The 19749-nt window shown below is 42.5% G+C and overlaps 1 protein-coding gene across 3 annotated transcripts in view; it reads right to left on the reverse strand.

The window, feature by feature from the left end:
- Window positions 1-19749, reverse strand: part of MAF (MAF bZIP transcription factor) — a 196864-nt gene that overhangs the window by 136476 nt on the left and 40639 nt on the right. The gene's annotated exons all lie outside the window — the stretch shown is intronic.

Consider the following 19749-nt stretch of genomic DNA (forward strand, 5'->3'; position numbering starts at 1 on the left):
TGGACCTATTGTTTTCTAGGTTCTTGTAAATAATCCTAATTGGTGTTAATCATCCACCCTCCGCTTTGTGTTATCACCAAGCAAAGTACACTTCCTAAAGAAGCTATTTAGGGCCATAATCCTTCTGAAAAGCAGGACAGCTCTTGACTTCTACAGGACCTGCACTGAGGTGCTCAACCAGGGGGAACAACTCTGGAATATGAGCAAAACACATCACACTGTCTTTCCATGCTTGCACTGAGATTTTTCAATAAACTCCCCATGAGTTCAGCGTGTCCCAGTAATCCCTTCCATGTGGGCTTCATGCAGTGGCTCTCCAGCCTTTCTCCCAGCTCAGAAATGCACCACACAGGATTTTCATTTGCTGATGTTTATTTACTGCCAGTGTGCAGCTCCTGCCTGCATGCCCTTGGCATGGGCTGGCTGTGTCAAACCTGACAAAGGCTGCTTTGGAAGAGCAGACACCTGCACCAGGACCTGGTGTTTTTCTCTCTCTGATTTTATTGCTGTGCCTGAAAAAGTGCTTTGATCTTTTGGTGCTTCACTGTTTGTCACTGCATGCTGTTGTCATGAAGGAGCTGTGGCACTCAAGACCCCCTTCCCTGATGGTTTTAGGTGTAAGGTTTGGTGGGCTCAGTTCTAGCATACAGATGAGCTTGCTTGACTTTAACAGGTCTGCACTTTAAATAACACTCTAGCAGCATTCTAGAGGGTGCAGTCACACACTGCTTGCTTATGGAAACTACAAGGAAACCAGACAGCTTTTCAATTTGTGTATCAAAGAGAAGGAGATTTACACATAAAAGGGTGAATTATTTTGATTTGTAGTTTTCAAGCCACTATACATTCTCCAACATAAGTGCTCACTTGTCTCTGCTTTCTGATAGTTCATATCAGGTTCAGTGGCCTAGATTTTCAAAAGTGGCAATTTTGGAGGCCAATATTCCTCAGTGCCAACTCAAGGTGCTTTGAAGAGACCAGATATTGTTAAGATGCTCTGTATCTTTGGCAAATAGGGGCATTTTAGCACCTCTCAACCTTGACACCCCAAGGTGACAGTGTGAACAATCCTCAGGGGTGGGTTGGCCTCAAGAATAAAGCTTTCCTCCACCACACCATCCCTTCCACTGGCACCACATCGCAGCTTCATACCCCCACCACCATTAAAGATTCCTGCAGAGTCAACATCACCAGTCCTTTTTGACATTCTCAACCACCAAACACCCTAAATGACCTGCAAAAGGAGCTCATTTCCTCAGCTATTTCATCTTTTAAGTATCTATAAGAGAAAAGTCTTCTAAGGCATGAGGTTGGATAGCCAAAATCTAGCTATATGGTATTTGAGGGAGAGGAGGGGACAAACCCTATCCCATTATCTGCATTATCCCGTTACCCTTGGATGTCTTCCATGTACTTGGAAACGCAATGCCCCATTCTTGAGGCTTCACATTGCAGCCACTGCCTTTTTGGCAGAAGAAGGGTGGATGTGGCTCCCTTCAAAGTCAATCAATGTCACATCTTTAATCAATCTAGAAGGTCACCACTGCACTTCCATCAAAAAAAGTTGGGTACAATTCTCGCTGAGTCCTGATTGTTTGTGGGGAACTCAGGTTGCAGTGGGTGTTGGAAAAAGTCTTTTCTGGCCCTTACCTCAGCACATCTTCTATTCCTAGGCTCTTTTTAAGAGTTTAAGACCAAAGGAGAATTGCAGCCAGGACTCTGAGATACAATGGTGCAGGAGGATGTGCAGTGAAACATCAAAATACACCAAAGTGACTTAGTTTTGTGTTTCTTTATGGCTGTGAACACATCCAGTTTTGCTGTGAGGTTCAGAAAGCTTAGGGAGCTTTTGTGTGAAGGCAGGTCACATTTTGAGCAAGCTTACAATGATTCTGAGTTTCACGTTACAATCATCTATTAAATACTATTGTTCATCTGGGATGTCTGTGAGTGGTCACAAAACCACTATTGTGTTTCAGGGAACTGTGACTAGGAGGGAGGACCATGGCAAGGCACGTGTCAAAAACACTCAAACCTGAAGTCAGGACCCCTTACACAAACACACCCATCCATTCAAAACACTCAATCTGTTAAGCCAGAAAATTCTTCCGCCAAGTTGGAGTAATTTCATTCCCATTCTGGTACAATTGGAGCAGGATCCAAAGCCCAGTAAAGTCAAGGTTAGAATTTCCATTGATTTCTGAGGAGCCTGGATCAGATCCTAGATCACATTGTCACTGCAGCAAAACCCAGCCGTGTTGCAGTGTACCCACCTGCTTCCAAAGTCTCAGCTCTGGCCGTTCAAATCCATTGCAGGTACAATCTAGGTTATTCCAGCATTTACTTGGTGCAAGGCTAATAAGTACTGTTTTATCAAAATCAGCAATACTGCTCCTCATTAGTAAATTAGGCTAACTAATGCACACTTATTATTAGGACAATTTGTCTCCTTAAGTCAAAATCAAGTGTCAAAATCCCTATTCTATCAATCAGTCCAGTGCCCTCCTGGACCAGCTGTGAACTAGGGCTGGCTAAAGGCATACAGAAAAAGTGAATGAAGACCTTACAATGTTTTTTAGTGAGGTACTTAGGTTTCTTTTGCAATAATTCAACAAGCTCTGGCTAGGTAAGGGATCATCAGCTTTTATGTACACAAGAAAGAAAGAAGGGAAGAAGGAAAGCAAAAAGGAAGGCAGGCAAAAAGGGAGGAAGGAAGTAAGGAATGGAGGAAGACCCTCTGTTTCATTTATTAATACTTCATATTGATAAATCACAAAACCACAAAAACACAAAAACACAAAAACCTTCTTTAACCTTTGCCTGTTCTCAACAAAATCACCCACCTACAAATTAAAATCCCATCCAGACATTGCTGAAATTACTTTCTTAGGCAGTTCTGTAATGCATATTGTTCTGCACACTAAGAAATTATTTCAAAAATAAGAGACAGATTTTTTTCCTTGTGTGCAAATCAAACCTGAGAGAAATTTCTGGGAAGAGCAAATAATCTTCTGCAGGCAGTACTAGAATAGGTGCCCTAAGCAAACCTCCAGAAGGAGCATAATGAGGCAATGATTTATTGCGTGCTATGCAAGTCTCACTGCTGTGAGTGTGTTGTAAGAACCAGAGAAAGGGAGAGGCAGTAATCATGCAGCCTCCTCCTCCTCCTCATGTGTTTCTGGATATTACCTGCTCAGGATATGAGTGTGAGACGGGGCTGCAGCCTCCCTGAGCTGCAGGATTGGCAAAGGATCTTTGTGCTGCAACATTTGTCTTGCATTTATGGCACCATCTCCCACTGCCTAAAAAAAATTTTTAAATCTGTGTATGGATATTCTGAAACTTTGCACAAATATAAAATGTCATTTGTGTTGGATGTGTTATTGCTCAGTGTGTTCCAAAAAGGATTTTCAGAAATGTTGCCATCAGCAGGTAGAATCCTGGATATTTCAGAAGGGTAAAACTTCCCTTGGCTGCAAAAGGGGCAGCATTTTACCTTGGCTTAGGGACTAAATACAGACAACAAATTCTACCCACAGAAATACTTGTGAGAAAATCTTGGTCCTGAAGTACTAGAATCAATTAAATGAAGAGCAGAAATATGCAATGTAACCAGCATTGCACCAATCAATACAAATCAACATGAGCCTGACCCTGTATGTGTTGTATTTGCAATTAGCTGGGCTTTTTTTTCAATTTAAAATTCATTTAGGTTCTTGTACTGACTGTCAGATTGCTTGCACTTATACCCATATTCCTCCCAATTTCTCCAATTTAAAATACAAAAAAAAAAAAAAAATCACCACAACTAAAAATTAGTCTTCAAATGTGTCTGGTAAGTTATTTATCATAAATAAACATAGAAAAGATTACCTGCAGACTACTTGTGCTCAGCTTGCCCCCTACCTCCCCCCCGCCCCAAAAGGCTAAATCAGTGAAATAAATTAATTGTTATGAATTATTCAGCTCTACCTGTGGCAATGAAAAATAGCAAGAGCATTAGGATTCTTCTTTGTGTACTAAGCCTCTAATTTATAGAGAATGCATATTAATAAAACACAGGATATTCATCAATATTCAAGTCACTGGCTGCCTGACTATTTAATCCAAAATTACCAGCCAGCTCAAAATTCTTACTAGTTAATCATGTAATCTAAGCCATTCTGATATTGATGGTTAACATTAATTGCCCAACTGCCATTTATAAAAACCTCTCCTACATCTTCCCTTTGCCTGGCAGAGAACCTTTGACACGTCTAACTTTTCAAACAAGCTGGAGTAGGTCAGCTCATCCAGCCTGTTCTCCAGCCCAAAATGTTTGTTTGCTTCATTCTCATGACAGGGATATTGTCTCCTGTTGTGGTTTTGCTTTTGAACATAAACAGTAAAAACTGTCCTTCATTATAAGGATCTTTGATATGTTCCCCTCATGCTGCAGATGTTCTGCAGGTGGAGAGAATAACTAGTTAGATTTTGTTGTCTGCACAGATTGTGTCATCCTTTACAATGGAAACAAAAGTGTTGAGATCAGGAAGGCCAAAACAGTCTCATCTGCCAGCCACGTACTCTACCAAAAGCCACCAACCACAGATTTCCTCCCCCAAACCTGACTTCACACTCCAAAGGGGATGGCTGGCAAAGAGCAGTGACACCTTCAGACATTGCCAGCTTCTGCTGCATGACCTGCTCTGCACAAATCAAGGTGAAATGTAAGAACTGGGGGGAAATTCTCATGTGATAACAGCCAAAATTTAGGCTCAAACTCCCAAACTTTATCATACCAGTAAGAAGTGCCGATGGAGGGGATGGCAGTGACATCTTCCTGAAGCAATGTACCTGAGCCTGTCTTGGTACTTATCATCTGAACTTTTTCTATTCTTCTTTTTTCTTTTTATTAACTTAATCAAATTAAAGTTAAAAAAAATAACAGAAAAAAAACCCCAAAACTCCACAAGCAAACAGAAACCTTTCAGTTATTCTAACCAAAAAGTTAGGATCCTGGAAGTTAACTGCAAACCAGCAAACCTGCAAAGAACTCAGTGTCGCAGAAATTTCAAACTACAAATATATAGAGTCATGTAAGTGCCACTGTATAATTTAAAAAATGATTTTTTAAAAACAACACTCTTACCCCTTTCAAATTATACCCTTGAGTCATTTAAACTGAAATTTAAGTATCATGGAAAAATTTTGCAAAAAATGGGTGCCTTTTTGAGTAAAGAATAGTCTTCTTTGTAATACAGTATTTCTCTGGATTGAGAAAAATTCCTTGCGTTTTATGATTTTGGCCCTCTGGAATCCAGGAGCTACCAAGAAGTTAACAAGTGTATGTTCCCATGAAGTGAGGGCTGCTGAGCAATACCTGGTCAGATAAGACTCGCGGCGTCGCTTCTACTCCCTGACTGCTCCAGGGTAAAATCACCCTCCTGGCCTTGAGACTTTTGTAAGGGAGCCCACCGCCCATCCCGGCTGTGTCAGTAAGAACTTGAACCTGGAGGTTTGCAGGAGGCAAACACTCAGCGTGCAATGGCAGCATCTCCTAGACCATTCAAAACTCCAGGAAATATTTGTGAGGACATTTTGCATCCCTCGCGCGGCTTCCCCGCGGTGAGCTCTGAGCTGCTGAGAGGAAACAACGTGCTGACAGCGAGGAGAAAATGATGACTGCACGGTGAAACACGGCCTCAGAACAAGCAAAGACTAAATAAACTCGCAGCATACCTCGGTAATTCTTTGTGGCGCAAAAACTGGCTTGGGCCTTGTCTGAACTGGGCTTTTACCTAAGTTGGAAAACCATGTTTAAATTAAATTTAAAGACCATTCTTCTTAAAAGCACTTCTACAATGCTTTGGCTGGACAGTGTATTTTTCTAACCAATGTTTACATAGTTTGACCCATTTTCACTTCTTTGCTTTAGCTGAAACTATTAATTAAGCTATTTAAAAATTAAATTGAGTATATGCCTGCTTTGGACTGGATCTCAGGCTTCATTTAATTGTTGCTTCTTGCCCTGAATTTGGCTGTGAGGGTGTGTGAATCTGTCTCCATTTGGAAATGAACACAAAATTACAAATATATTTCATACAGATTATGAGATTGAGTAAATACTGAAGACATGCCCCACTTTAATTGTTTTAATTGTTTGGGATATATCCCCATTATATTGAAAACTTACATCTGCAAGAAGCACGATGACATGAGCCCAGTGTAGCTCACTGTGGAAAGCTGTACAATTCTAAATGGCTGAGCTGGTGTTAGAGATATAAACCAAAGTTCAGTTTCTGTGAGCACAAAAACAGTCACACATTACATTTCTTGTAATTTATATGCCACAATCTTGCTGGACTTTTGAGTGGAAAATATGCCTAGAAATTAATGAAAGGGGGAAATCTCTATTTTTCTATTTGCAACTATAGTAATTCAGGGCTTTCTCTCACAGAGGGGCCAATGTGCAAACTGAAGTCTGATTTAGATTTTCCCATTGAATGATTTTTCTGTACAGAAATCTCATGAAGACACACCGATTCTTTAAACTTCACTGTTGATGCTGAAATTATGCTGTGTATCAAAACTACATCAAACACAGTAACTGTACTTATTTCCACCAGAAAAATGTGATTATTTCACTGTCATTTGCATTACATTTTTTCCCCTCTATAATGCTGACTTGATAATTCCCTTAGGTCTGGACACCTCCAAGTACACTTTTTCAGTAGAAAGAAAGCTTTCATTATATTTCATAATTTTTTCCTCCTTGATTTGAATGTTATAATTGGGTTGGAGACATATTTGTTGCTAACTTCATGTTTTGCCAGGCTCCATGAGCAGCATCTTTTAATTTCTCTCTTTTCAATGAACCTTTTGACTTGATAAAAGTGGCTCTAAGGTATTTTTACAAAAGAGGCCAACAGAGCCAGTTCATTTTAAATCCTTCTCTTTAAAGTATCTCATTTCCTTACTATTTCTTAATAGAGGCACTATCCTGCAATGTCATAAAGAATGCGGCAGTTGACTTCAGTGGGACCAGGATCACTCTGTACTGTAATTAGTTCTATATTTCAAAATATTAGAGGTCATTTTCTTCCTTTTTTTTTTTTAATCTGAGAAAAGAAAACATTTAGAAAAAAAAAGCTTTCAAGTGTGACTGTCAGTGGAATACTAAAAATAAGTTGCAGGCATTCCAGTTGCTACAATTTATGTTTCTAATGAAATTTTCCTCTCCTCATTTACTGCAAATTTTTAATGTAAGCTTTTACAGCCATTGATTCAGTATCTTTAATCTTCCACCAATATTAGATAGAAATGAAACAAACTAGGGAAAATCTATCTAGTTATAAAGCACAGTGTCTATAAAGTTGTTCAGTTCATCCAAAACTGCTTTTTTTCTTTTTCCCAGTGGGTTGGATAGGATTAAATTATATTTTGAAATACTGTTAATACTATTCTGAGATTAATACACTTGTAATTAATAATAAGTTTAAAATATTATGATGCCTCTGGAGAAATCAAAGGATTCAGTGTCAATCACCCTGACTACCAGCACTGGGCAAGATCCCACAGCGCCAAGTTCTGGTTCTTTTAATTGCATTCAGCAGCAGAAGCTACTCCCTGAGACTGGTAGCAGAATTCAGCTCCAGCCCAGACCAGGGAGGGAGCACATAATTTCCAACTACTCATTTAGATGGGATCTGTCAGGGTTTGCATGAGCAAAGGCCTGGGAGCCAGTCTCACAGGGAGAAAATAGCTGAGCTCCCACACCCCGGGTCACGGCCTCTCCGTCCTTCCCTGTGCCAAGGGCTTGCCGCAGGCTCTGCCAGCACCACACTCCCTGTTTTGCAAAGAGGGCTGTGCTGCTTCACTGGGAGCTGTCAGGCTCCATCCCCTGCCCCAAGCTCCTCTCCCCAGCCCCATAAACACCCCGGAGCAGACACCCTTTGTCCACACAGTCTATTTATAAAACCCCACTTCCAACATGTTTCGGCTGGTGTAGGTCAGCTCCACGGCTCCAATTATGGCAGCCAAGCTGTGCAGCAGGAAGGTGCAGCACCCGAAGAAATGGTTCAGGGCCAATAACAACTTGACCCCAAGCAGCCCCAGCAGAGCAGCGTGTCTGACCATGCCCTTCGAGCGGGGCAAATACGTGCTTTTCCCTCATGACCATTGTGTCAGTGCTAAAAATATAAAGCACTTCGACCCTACAGAAAGCTTGAGCGTGTCTTATGGACAGTCCCTTTAAAATCCACAGGTCTTTAAGGCAGAATGAAATCCCGCACCCACTGAAGCAAATGGAAAAAACTCTCCTGCCCTGCAGGGTGCCAGGAGTTGCTTCCCAGGGCAGGAAAGTTAAGAACATGTGCAAGACTTTGGCAGGACAAGAGACCTATTTTTGGACACTGCTTATTCTAGGTATTTCTACCGTTCCCATTAACACTGTCCCAGAACACGTGGGAATCATTCATGCATTTGCTAATCTTGAAATGAGAAATGAAGGTTGCCCAAATTCCCTGGGTGAGGAACAGCAGCAGAGGCGTGTCTGTCCATTTGGGTGTTGCTCCCAAACACGGAGTCAGGCTGGGACATGGATTAACCATGTGGCCCACAGCAGCAGGGCATGGGGTTACAGACCCTGGACACCTCCTCTGCCATAACTGCCCATGCATTTACCCTTCCCACACCCTCTGCTTGGGCAGTACCAGATGAGCCCCATCAAACACCCGATGGTGTCTCTGCAGCTGCCATGCATGGACAGGCACTTCCACATCTCTATGGAAAGCAGTGTGTACTCCTGCTCTGCTGCTGAGACCTGACCTGTGTGCTCCCCACTCCACTTACTTCTCATCACGCACAGTTTCATGGCTGGGATGCACAGGAAGGTCCTGCTAGGACATGACTGGTTAGTTCCCACATTCCCAGGGCTTTATCCAGCAGCACATGCTAGTCTCTGGGCAGAAAGGTCTCTGCTGCTTCCAACAATGGGTAAAAGCATTTCCTCCGCGCTGGCCAGCGTGGTCTGGAGCAGTGGGGAGGGGAGCACCCCACATGGCCATGGCCATGGCATGGCACACAAAGCACCCCGGACATGCACAGCCATCCTCACCACCTCCTCTGGGTACGAGGGAGACTTAGGGGCTACATGCACGTGCATTTTTTTCTCCTCCATCTCATCTATATCTGGAACAGGGAAGGGGTGTGATCTCCTGACAGTGTGATAAAAAGTCTCTATTTATTCTGTCTGGAAGGGCGTTGTGTGCAGTGAGAGCATCTCAGCTCACGTGTGTGCTCACAGGAGACATCATTTGGGGTGCTGACAGAGGAGCCCTGGTGCATCTCCCCGACCATGGGGGTTAACCCACAGATCAAAGCCAGCAGAAGGAGAAATTACTTCAAATCTACCATGCCCTCTTCCAGAACCCTAATACTGTCCAGAAGAGCCAGTGCTGAGTTTCAGTGGGCTGGAGGTGTGGGCACAGGCTCCCTTCTGCTGACTCGACCGAGCCCCAGGGCCCCTCAGGGCTGGCGGTGACGGGGGCACTTCTGTCAGCACTCTGCGGAAACAAGTTAATTGACATATGCTAACACACTGTTAAACATAACACTGTCGTGTTTAAAAATATACTAGCTGGTTGGATCAAATGCATTTTAAAACATGTCTGCTTTTTTTTTTTTTCTGAAAAGGATGAGGTTTTGGGTAACATGTGCTAGTAAAAACATTTTTGAACATGGTTGAGATGCAGGAGATGTAAGAGGAAGAGCAAATGTCCTTTGGCTGAGCATAATCTGCAGGGAAAGTTAACTTAAAAACAGGTTTTCCCTGATAATGTTAATTTGTTTACATTGTCCAGTTCACAGGATTTCAACATGAACATGCAGCAAAATGTCTGTTTGCAGCATAATACCCATGTAATCCATCTGCAGCATTTGTAAATTCAGCCCTCAGGCACCACCGCAATAAACACCATAATCGTGTAATACGATAATAACAACTCCCCAAAAGCATTACAACTCTTCCTGTCAATACAGGTATCTCTTTAATGACATGCTAAAACTGAAACCAGAATTAAAATCAAGATGTTGTTTTGTGTCTTTAGCTATAGTTGTAATATACATCCAGGGAGAGGACTATTCTCTCTGACTGAAAGGAAGCCAGGTTCTGACTCTGCCCATTTTTCTTTCTGTAAATTGGTACTGCTGGAAAACACACAAACCATTCCTCTTTGCATGCTCTTCTGCTGCAGGCTGGTCCTCCAGCACTCTTCAGCCCAAGGATTCTACAAAGCTAAAAGCTGCAATAGCTTTTTACTTCTAGTTTGAACCCAGGATCCTCAGCCACACAATCACTTCCAGTGAAGCTCTTCACACCATCACAGGGCAGTGAGTGTGATTTTGGCTAGTGGGTGAAATAGCAAGTGCAAGAGGACACTAAAAGACAAAAGACTTCCTTTCCATGCAAATGCACTGTGGGACAGCATATAGAAAATGAAATAGCAAAATCTAGGTCAGTGAAAAGCTTATGGTATGAAGAGACAATAAGCAGAATTGCCTCTAAATATAAGAAATACTTACTCAGGTTTTTAACAAAAGCATTGAGGGTTCTTTAAACAATAATGCTGGGGCCTGATTTGTAAATCTGTATGTTCAAATATCATGGTGCAAAATGAAGTCAAGATTCAAAAATGAAATTATACATCAAATTCCTGGCAATGAATGTACACAAATATATGTTGTGATTGTCCATCATGTGTGCCCGAGTCAGTATAATTGTAGAGCTGTAGGAGGGGTTTTCAATCAGGCTTTGGGGATGAAGTGCAGAGCTCAGACCCATCTCTGGGCTGAAATCACAGAGGCTACAGAGAATTTGCATGGATACTGCTCAGAAATTACATTTCTGTTAGAATAGGTGAGGGTGTTTTGAGGTTTACATTGCATTTTATGCACAGGGTTTAAAGCACAGGAGAAATTAAGACAAAGATGCCTATGGAGATGAAAGAAACCTTCAGGGCACTTAAAAGCAACCTATCATTACAGAGATGCCCAGGCCAGGGTGTCCTCAGCTCCAAGCATTGCTGTCACATGCAATGGCAACATCTGTGCTCAGGAATGTCCTGTCCTGGCACTCCAGTGATGGACATTTCATCAGAGAGCTGGGGCCAAGAAGACCCTGATCATTTGAGTTTGGACTTAATGATGTGAGAGGTCTTTTTCAACCTGAATGATTCTGGTATTTTGTGTGCTGCAGCCTAGTAGCTTGGCCCTGTATATCTGTGAGTTATGGAATGGATAAGAAGACTGAGGTTGGAGCCTAGAGAAGTTGAACACATTCTCTCAGCACTAGCTGCTATCAGAAAGAGAAAGGAGAAAAAAGAAAGGAAAAAGTTGAGGATGAACACTTATTGTAGGCTCCTGCCCTTACCACACTGTGCATGAGAGATCAGAGGGCTGTCCTGCCTCTGCCCTGGGGCAAATGCTCCTGGTGAGAGGATCTGGTGAAAATTTGTAAAGTCCTCTGGCTATGCTATTCTCCAGAGAAGATTATATTATAAGATTTTTTTTTTTTTTTAAGAGCAAGCAAGGAAAAAGCCTGCAAGCATATGAACTTCCTTGATCTGAAGCTCCACAAATTCTTTCCATGGTTTTGGTACAGCACCTTATGTGCAGGGTGGAAGGGGAAGCTATTGAGTGTTGAATTACAGAGGGGAAAAACATCTCAAATTCCTTACTATTTATACTCACAACTTTCCCAAATCATTATACACAAATCTCCTAGCCTCAGCTGAACTGCTCACAGGTTACAGGGCCAAGAAAGAGGTGGAGCCTTCATGGCTCACTCTAAGCCTTTCAGAAACTTGGAGTTCCTAAAAAAAATTAAAGCAATGAAATTTACCATGCCAGGCAGAGAAAATTCAACCTCTGCAGCGCCCCACAAGAACAGAATTAATATACAAGACAGTAGGAGGTTGCTTTCATAACAGGGAGCATAGGTTGCTTATTTGTGAGAAGTTTTCTGGGACTACCTTCATTGTTAAGCTGAGGCTGACACTGGGTACAGAGAGACAGAAATTTGACAAAAGCATTGAGTGATTGGGGGTATTTGAGAAAAAAATCTATTCTGGTAGTCCAGACACTAGGCTGGGACTTGTTAAGTTGTGAACTTGTTAAATTCCGGCTCCACCAACGGCTTCCTGCATGACAAGAAACCAAGAGCCTATTTCTGCTAGTACAAATTCTCCTCGACTTTCAGAGACACCACGGCCTTCATGTGGCAGCTCCTCACCCATGAAACTGTTTGAGGATCTGCTTCCCCTCCTGTACATGAGCTCCACCAAACACCCCTGGGAAGTATCAGCAAACCAGGGGGCACAGAGGGGCTTTAACCTGACGGGACAGGTCTGGGTGCAAGCCCTGAGAGATTCATCTTTGCACAGTTCTTCTCCACCTCCTCACACAAGCCTGCTTTTGGGGTGGCTTCAAGCCTTGTTTGAATTTTTAAATTCCTTTTGCCACTCCTGCAACCAGTGGATGGGGGAGAAGTAAATGGTTTTCAGATTTTCATTTCCTTGTAATTACTTATGGTGTTTCCTTGTTTTGCCAAAGTTTCATTAATTTTTTTTAGCCCAAACAGTGAATTAAATTAAGAACACCCATTTCTACTTTTGTTTCTGGACTATTTTCACTTCACGGCTTTCAAGTTTCAGCAAGTGCTCTTATTTTTGGATTTTCAACATTGAACAGGGCAATAGAGACATTAAAGTAAGAAATATGCTAATTGGACTATCTAATAAATGTAGAAGTTATGAGAATTCTCTAATCACATCAGATTTGGAGGCTCCCACCTCTACCCTAATTAAAAATCTCAGTCCTATGTGATTTAGCATGAGGCTCACCAATACTGCTCACAAGTATCATGTGCAAGAAAGAAGCACCCCAAGGGCTCCTTCAGAGGGACAAATGGCATTTCCATGAGCAATTTTAACCTCCTAAACTGCAACCATTTTACAAGAAGGACCCAGGAAACTCCACCAACAGAAAGAGACGTGGACTCCAGGACTGTATGTGGGTCCCTAGGAGGACACATGAGTTCCTCAAGAGGATTGAAAGGAAGCTCCCCATGGAGTGATTCAGTAGGGCAGTTTCTGTCCTCTTCTCTCTCTGAGGGAGTTCCTGCAGGTAATGCACAAGTCCTACAGTCCAAACTCTTCAGAGAGTATCTACTAACCAAAAAGTCTGCAGCCAAGAAGAGTGCTGGTGGCCAGGGAGATAGCTGCTCTCCCACCTTTTCCATGCAGGAGGGATGGACCTGAGCTCACAGCTTTGCTGCCATGCACAAGGTGCCAGTGGAGCCAGCGGGGTCTAATGAAATGTGTAGCCATTGAACTCTGTTATGTTTATCCACACCCAAGTGCTTTTTAAACATGGACAGTTGAATTACCCAAAAAGCTCCTTAGCCAACACAATCTCAGATTTCCAACTCTTAAAAATAGAGTTTTCCCCCCATTAAACAAGCAACTATAACTTTACTAGAGGTCTGGAGCCTTTTGTGCTGAGCTTCGACCTACAGCAGTATTTCCCTGCTAGAAAAAAGCAGGCTGGAGTTGGTGACATAACACCAAATATACAGATGGGACCACACTATAATTAGTAAGGGAATGTCATTCCTGCCATCTTTGCTTCGTTTGTAACTGTGCCTGTAAGCTCTGGGGAATGGTGTGCATTTCACACAGTCTGCACAAGAGCGAGGATTGCCAGCTGTCCCAGTTCTGGTGGGATACCCTTGGTCCTCTGACCCGAGGCTGGCAGAGATGCCAGCAGTGCTGCTGGAGAGCAGTGCCCCTCACCAGGCCACTGCCATGACCCCTGGTCCCAGGGCAGAGGGGAGGGATTTCTCTGCATGGAATCAACAATTCAGCTCCCTCTAAAACACCTCTGCTCCCATCCACAGCACCACTGCCCATTGCTCCTTGATAGGTTCCTTCACACGCACCCAAAAACATCCTGTTGCCCTTCACCAAGCCAAATGAGCAGCCTGGGCCTAACAAGAGAGGCCAATAACTCTGTTCCTCTCCACACTCAGCCTGCTCCCAGGAGGGAGAGGATTTATTCAGAGCAAATATGGGGATTTTCACTGGAACTCTGCTTTTCAGCATCTAATCACTATTTTTAAATCTCTCTATTTGTTCCAGTAAAATACCAAATCAATGTTTAAGGTTTTACTGCTTACTTTAAACATTCTGAATAATGTTAAATCCAGTTGTCTTTTGAACATTTTTTCATCCTCTGCAGGCACTTGGTTGAAAAACTTACTGTTGGCTTTGCTCTGTCTGTGCAGTCAGGTGAATTTGTCTGGTTTTTCACCAGGCTGCACAAACCGGTGAAACGAGCCAGGGGAGCAAACAAATCCATAACGTAACATGTTGCTTGTCTTACGCACAAAATTTAACTCAGCTTACTCGAGGAGGCCAATTCATGCTACTGAGTCCAAAGGGACCCTGCCTCTGAAGGTCTCAAAGCATGTTAGAAACATTAAGTTGTACAGGTTTTTAACCTGAGGGATTTTAAACAGAACAGACCCCTGTGATCATCTCATCAGAGTCTTCTTCATGATACATAAATAATTTCCCTGTGTATTTCTTGCACAAATGCTGAATTTTGATATAAAGTAGAGCACATTTTTCTGGTAAGGACTTTAGCCTTGATGAAAAGCTTCAAATGATGCTCCAAGCACCACATCCTTATGTAAGATTTCCTGATTTTTTCTTTTTGTGCCATGAAAAGTCCACCACCACAACTCCTCCCACAGTGCCACCATATTAATTGTAGAGGTGGGTAAACTGAGGCATGGAGGAGTCAGGACTTCCCCAAGGTTACAACAACACCCAAGTGTGGTTTCCCACTGTTATTTTTATTGAGGTTGCACTGAAAGGGCTGCCCAGTGTGAGCTTCCTGTCCCTGCTGTCACCTTCCCTCTGCCCCTGCCCGTGTCATGTCCCTGCTCCCTGCTCAGCCCCAGGTGAGGGAGGCACCCCAGTGCTCCCAGCCCCACCTGCACCCCCAGGCTGTGCTCCCTGAGCCCCTGAGTCCTGCCCCGTTTGTGACAGAGGAATCAGGCAGCTCCTGCTGAGAGCTGGAGCCAGAGTCCAGGAGTCGGGACACCTGGGGTCTGCTCACAGCTCTGCCACTGAATTTTTGCAGATCTGTAGGGAAATCACTTATTTCCCCGGGATTTCCCCATAAATTTGACAGAGTGCCTTGAGATTCCCCAAGGAAAGGCACTGTTCAAGTACAAAGCTTAATTATGATTGTTATAATATAGTCATGCCACTAATTCCCACTAAGAACTGCAAATCGCTCCCATTCCGCTGCTCCATCCCCCATGCTTGTCAGTGCTGGTGGACAATTAATTCCTCAAAAAGGAATATATTAAACACATGTGAAATCTTTCTTATTCACAGGATATCTCTGAGCATATTGCAGTTCCCTTCAAACATATTTGTGATCTGAATGCGTCAAGTGATGTATTTCCACATTTTTTTTTAACAGCTTGACAGAATTTATTCAAAATTCAAGTTGTGACTGGCCAAATAAATCTTGCAACATCCTTTCTATGCCTGTGATCAACCAAATTCTTCTGCCATGTAGAAATTTAAAATTCATTTTCTATAAAGCTTGCATAGTTGTCTTTGGGAATCGTATTGAATGAGCTTATTTCCCCCCAGTTAAATTTAGTCATTTTGAAATCCACAGGAAGCAAGCTCAGGAGGAGTTTAAAAGGCTGAGGTGAGTTCATTGAAAACCTCAAATGAATTAAAATACATTGAAAATACCTTGCATTTTTGCCCTGCTATAAACACTAAGGCTGCCACAACAAATGCATCAGCCTCTCCCAGCCAGGCTGAGCCACAACTACTGTGACTTTTCTTAAGCCAAGGGGTTAATGAAACCCCTGCCACAAGGGTTACAGGATAAATTCAGCTCTATGGCCATTGCTTAGGGAACATTTGAAGGGCAGTTCAATATCCCACCTACAAAAATCAACCCCTCAGCTCTCAGCCCTGCAACCTGAACAAGGAGCTCTGAGATCTATTTGTGTAATATTAGACCTGAAAAAAATTACAAGTTGTGATGAAATTAAAGACATCCAAATTTTTAGCCATTCTCTGCTGATAAAGGCTCTATTATTACCATTTACAAAGGGGAAACACAGCCAATTATAAGCTACTTCTGGCACATGCCAGGCCTCGAGTAGAAGATAAGCCAACACAGCAGAGCTTGCAGCTGGAAGCCCAGAAATGTGAAAATGAGCTGACTCATGGAAATATCCTCATATAAAATATCGGTTGGTTATTTTTCTCTGCCTCCTTTCTGTGTGTCTTAGGAATGATATATGAATTGCCTTATTTACTTTGTCCCATAAAACTTACATTTTTTTATTAATGTGCTGCCAGCTCCAAGAGCAGTCGGTGTGGGAGCAGATGGAGGGAGGGAAGCAGGGGGGAGAACTGCTCTTTTGGGGGCACAGCATGGGAAAGGTCCCCTGCAACACTGCAGGTCCAAAAGCACAGTGTCAAATTTTCACTGAGCTTTGTCCTGCTCCAAGAAAGAAAACCAGCTCCTCATTCTGCCCTGATTTCACCAAAACCGGGAGGCTGCCTGCACTGACATAAAATTGGGAAGAATTAGTGTAAAATGATGTTATGCTCCTACCTGAAACCAAATTGTGAACAAAAGTGACTTCCTCTGGTTTTGCCCAGTGCTCCCCATCCCAAAATTCAGCCCCAGCAGCAAACCTGATGCCCTGCTCTTCCAGCCCTGCTGTTGCCCAGCTGGCAGGGGATGTCACTGGCCATGGGCTGCCATCGGCAGAGATAATTACTGAACTTACCTGCCTGGCACACCAATGTGGAGCTTTTCCCTGCACTCACCCCAATTTCCATGAGGAAATGTAACTTTTGAGATGTCTGTCCCCTTTCAAGCCCTGTTAGAAAGCATTCACATGTTGTTAGGAGCGGCTTGGGTCCAGGTGGGTGGGTGGTGGGATGCTATATGCCTCATTTCCTTAGGAAATGAGGTTAAACAACCCTGCCCTCCCCCGTTCTACTGCACTATTGAATTAGGGATGGTGAATTCTCATTATGAATATAATTAAAAGCAACAGCCTCATCTAACAATCTATTTTTATCCATTCCTCACCTAGACGAGCCGCAGAAGAAATTAAAATCTGAAGAGAAGAACCACAGTCGGGTAGAGTTTTGCTCTCCACTGGATGTAACTGTGTTGAAACACAATTTCAGTAACACAACCTCTCTTAAAAATTACTGTCCAAAAAAGACATGCTTTGGATGCTTTGTTTTTCCTGGGAAATCCATGTTTAACAACTGCAAGGGCACAGATTGGGAAGATATTTTCATTTTATGAGGGAAGAAGGCATGAGCTTTGCAGCATTTCTTGCACCAGCTGCTGGCCCCCGTGGCGGCAGGGTAGGTAATTAAAAAGGACATCGTGTAACAGATAAATGCAGGATAGTAAGTAGTCATTACTTGATATATAGTATATCATCTATTATTAGAGGCTAATAATTCTCTAACCTATTCATGTTAGTCTTTTGTCCGAGGAGCTGGCTGCTTGGCACACTCTAAATTTTTCAACATAAAATTTACTCGATGTTACAACTCATATCTAATCCCAAATTTCTGTGCATTTCACTGCAGTATATCATGTAGAGAGGTAAAAGCTCAGCACTAAATCCTTTGCAAAAGGAAGAATGAGCCAACAAAACTCCATGTTTTCACTTTCCTGCCAGGAAAAAAAAAAAAAAAAACAGTACTTTGAATATTTTTCTTGGTTGTAATTTTATTTTCTCCTTTTGAATGTTGCAATTCTAGACATGCTCAGCTGTACTCTACACAGCACTCAATAATGCACTTTTTTCCTGATATTTTATATTTGTGGAAATAACCTGCATTTTAAACACATTTCTACATACATTTAAATACATTTTTTTAAATGCACTCTAAAGGGAACCAAAGGAAGTGCTATTGTGTTTAATCACAAGGAGCAAAATCCTCAAGTCATGTAAATCACCATTTCACAATCTGCTCTGCAGTATCCTAATTTGGAAAGTGTATCACAGCAAATGAAGCTGAATTTATAAAGCATTCTTTACACGTTCAAAACATTCATGTAACTTAAGAGTGTCAATCTCCATCAGCTGTCCTAGATCACTCCAAGAAATAGAAGTAGAATTTATTTATTTGGAACTTAATTTCCTTTCTTCTAAGTACAGTAGCTTACTTTTATTTTTCATTTTATTTTATTTCAATTTCTTTTATTTTAGTTCCTTTAACTTTCTTTTACTTTCCTGTCCTTAGTTTTATTTTGTTTTCTTTTGCTTTATTTTATTTTTATTTTTATTTCTAAAGCCCAGTCTAAAAACTTAACTTACACTATAAAAAAAGCCAAGCCACCCCGAAGTACCCAATTACAGCATCTCCAGAAGGTTTAGAAGCCAGAACAGCACTGATAAAAAAAGCCACATGGGACGAAACAATAATGCTGTGCTCGCCTGCAGGATCTCTGCTGATGAGCAGCTCTACAAGGACTCCACTGATAAGGGCTCACAGCAAGGAACTATAGTAGCTGCACCAAAAATGACACCAGATCTCTGCTCCTGTCTTCCAAATTGTTTTCCAGCGCAGCTCTCTCCTGGGAGACGGAGAACACTTGCTGCAGGTTATCGAAACCTCACAATTTCCGTTTGCCTGGCCCTGTCACCAGCCAAGAGCTGGAGATGCAGCAGGAGGACAAAGTCTGCAAACTGCCAGGAGGGGCTGGAGCAGACCTTGAGAGAGGAGCAATGGGACCCTCCCAGCAGCTTCACATGCAAATTGCTCCAAAGAGCTCTGGATTATGGCTGGACCCAACTACAGATTAAAATGAGAGTTAAGTAGTGGAGTTAGGAACAGAGACAGATGGGGAAAATACTCCCCTAGGGATTAGGAAGCATGTGGCATTCAAAATGTGTAATATAATTTTTATGTTGTTTGCCTTGTTTAGGTATCCTTCATAGAAAAGCAGTATTTTGTCCACCAAAGGCTACTAAAACCTACGTGCATTTTTGCAGTGCTGTGCTGCTCGTTTTTTGTCTGTGAGCCTCATGGCATCTGTGCTCATTTGAATCCCATTCCCCACAGTTTTGCCTGGAATTGGCACCAGCCTCCCTCTCCTATAGAGGGATTCTGTATGCTGTACTATAGCTGTTATACTCCACCCCAGAGATTGCTGCAGTTTGGCTCAGCAAGATTTACTTTCAGGTTCCCTGTAAGAGTACAAGCATTTGGGGTCCTTTCTGTGTTTTAGATATGGAATAAACACCTTTTGTTAGGACTCAGAGCAGAAATACAAAGTCGAGAGGCTCTGCCCTGGCTCTTGGAAAGATGCAGGGCAGGTTGAGCACAGGAGAGTGACTGGCTCAGCCAGGGCACGCAGCACTAATGCAATTACAAAAGGTTCATAACTAGAAAGGAAAAGTTTGTGCTGATATTAAAGCAAAGGCAAGGGAGGAAAAAGCCCTCTCAAGTGTGTTAAAAACACTTGACCCACTTCTATGTAAACTGACAGCCCCTTGCTTTTTCCCTAAGATTAGCAGCCTCCACCCCACCTTGCTCGCAGTCTCCGAGGACTTCTAGTAACTTTCTCGCTGTTGTGTTTAGGAGACGGGAAATATTTTCATATGGCTCAAATCTCTGTTAGACCAAC

The sequence above is a fragment of the Taeniopygia guttata genome, chromosome 11 (assembly GCF_048771995.1).
Source record: "Taeniopygia guttata chromosome 11, bTaeGut7.mat, whole genome shotgun sequence".
NCBI classification, from domain to species: Eukaryota; Metazoa; Chordata; class Aves; order Passeriformes; family Estrildidae; genus Taeniopygia; species Taeniopygia guttata.